We start from the raw sequence: 2,500 nt of genomic DNA, 5'->3' as shown, positions 1-2,500 counted from the left end.
ACAATTTAGGTTTAAATATTGACATACCACATGGTTCAACGCAGTGATGGTATGTTTCAATTTTTTTTTGGGCAAAAGTACATCATTCCAGCAATGTTATTGTGTTAATTTCCGAGCTATCTGGAAGTCATGGCCACATCGCAAGGATTTACTGTGCACATATCTGAAACGATTTATCCCTGCAATGCATCAACATTACGTGCAAGGAAAAACGATAATTCTGTTTTATGAAGATGATTTGGGGAAGCGAATAGCTACTTTTGGAAACACCCATGAGAACTTTTGGAAAAAGACAACCTTAAAAAACTGATTCTCACAAGAAAACTAAGCTTAACTGTCCTAACAAATTGCAATATTTTCTGCTTTGTTTTTAACGAAAGCTGGTCTTTTTCACTGCAAAAGATTCACTCTAGCTTTTTTTCATAAACACTGACAAAAGCGAAACTAAGTCCTTTATAAAAAATCAAACATTTTGTACTTCAACTATGTGAGAGATAATAAAACCCTTGGCGCAAATAGAAAATCGTCAGTTTGCAAACAGTCTCAAAACAGAGAATTTGTGACATCTTAAATAGTACTTGCTCAAAATGAAACTATTTAAAGCCATGTAAAAAACATGTTGAAAAGCACACTAAGTGCACAATTATTATTAATAAAAAGTGCTTAAGTTATTGAATTAACATGATAAATATTGTTAACCTTTGAGGATGTCTCCTTACAGTTGTAGCAAAAGCAATAACAACAATGACTCTTTCGACAAAACTGCTTGTAAACTAAACGCGGGAATGATGGCATGGGCTAATAGTCCAGTTCGAGATTCAATAAGAATGCTTGGATGAAAATTGAAGGAAATAATGGTAGGGAGAGGGTCTTTTTGCAAGTTAGGCATTCTAATGAGAAAACATTTACTTGCAATCTAAAAGGCTAAATCACTGAGGTATGTCTAATTACTATTCAACACATTGTGACAACGTCCAAATATGGTCATAACGCGCTCAATATTCGTCGTGTGTACTCAACGTATAGACGATTGCGCTTTGTCATCGATGTGTTGAATAATAAAACAATTATCCTGCTCAATCTCGCGGAAAATCGTCTGGTTTTAGCTAACTCGGCCTACGGCCTCGTCTGCTAAGTATCAGGCGATATCCCACGCGATTTCGCAGGATAATTGTTAAATATTAACCAAAGCGGAGGCGAGTAGTGGTGGGTATTCGCAGCTCAGTAAATATCCTCCACTTTCACCGACACTGAGGTGAATATTATTGCTTGGGTATATACCACACAAGCTCCATAAAAGTTGAACCAAAAAGACAACTCAATTTTTGTAAAATGTCGACGGAAATTTCAAATCTCGCACACGCTACTCAGAGGTGCTAGCGCTTGGATAATCACCTCCGAGTTAACCAATTAGCGCACACGGAAAGCACTATTCACTTGTGTGGTATATACTAATATTATTTACTTCCATGGCATGCGTTAGGTTGGGGCTTAATTACCAGCAGTGCTGGTGACTACTCACGTCACATATTTCCAACAATATTACAGCTCCTCTCACAGGCAGCCCAAGCTCGGTATACGATTTATAGACTTCGTATGAGAAAGTTAACTTTGAGCTTATAAATGCTAAAATAAACCTTAAATGTAGAAATAAACTTCACTTACTTCAACGTACAGTTGTCCTCGCCTTTTCTGTGCACTCAGAGGGCAATCTGTGTCCGTTGTAGACGGGTGTGTGGCTTTATACGAATATTTACAATGTCGTTAGTTATCATTTCCCCTCATAAAGAAAGGAGTCTATAATCGTATACCGAGCTTGGTCTGCCTGTGCTCCTCTAAATAACTCAAGTTCAGATAGCATTAATAATTATATGTATTGTTTTTCAACCCATGAAAATGGAAAATTTTAAAGCATTGCATCAAACTCAAACGACTGAAGTAATTTGACAAATTACATATTGACAGATTTCCTTTGCAATGGAGCATAATAATCTACAGAATTTATTACGGTTGCATGAAACACCATCTTCCAATGATTTCAGGTTTGCTTTACACCATAATGAACCATGACCAAAGCAAACCAATATCCTTGTCATTCTTAACTGAACTAATCAATATGGACCAGATTGCCACACAGTCTATGCCTTTGACTGTCTTTCTATAATAAATAAGTGATCTATGTGCCCTTCGTTAAATATTTTTAGCATTATTTAACGTTTATGCATTGATACCCCACTAATAATTATTAGTAGTAGCAATAACAGCAATTAAAACATTGCACTTACACAAATACATCTCTGACCACAAATTCTCCAAGAATATTCTCACATTCAAAATAAATATTTGTTAATTAATGCATTACAAAAATGGGGTCTCGTTATCCCGAGTCTAATAGTATTTAAGCACGAAAACAAGAAGTAACCATTTTGCATTTTTTCCCTGGAATCTTTGCAACTAAAGTCAAGCCAGTATCAAAAAGAAAACGAATTTTTACACCAGA

General features: G+C 35.8%; 1 protein-coding gene across 1 annotated transcript in view; it reads right to left on the bottom strand.

Moving 5' to 3' along the window:
* Window positions 1-2,500, bottom strand: part of LOC138047007 (ribosomal protein S6 kinase beta-1-like) — a 27,678-nt gene that overhangs the window by 3,340 nt on the left and 21,838 nt on the right. The gene's annotated exons all lie outside the window — the stretch shown is intronic.

Source organism: Montipora capricornis, chromosome 4, assembly GCF_036669925.1.
Source record: "Montipora capricornis isolate CH-2021 chromosome 4, ASM3666992v2, whole genome shotgun sequence".
NCBI lineage: Eukaryota > Metazoa > Cnidaria > Anthozoa > Scleractinia > Acroporidae > Montipora > Montipora capricornis.
Note: the sequence above shows the minus strand (reverse complement) of the source record. Positions and strands in the feature narration are given on the sequence as shown.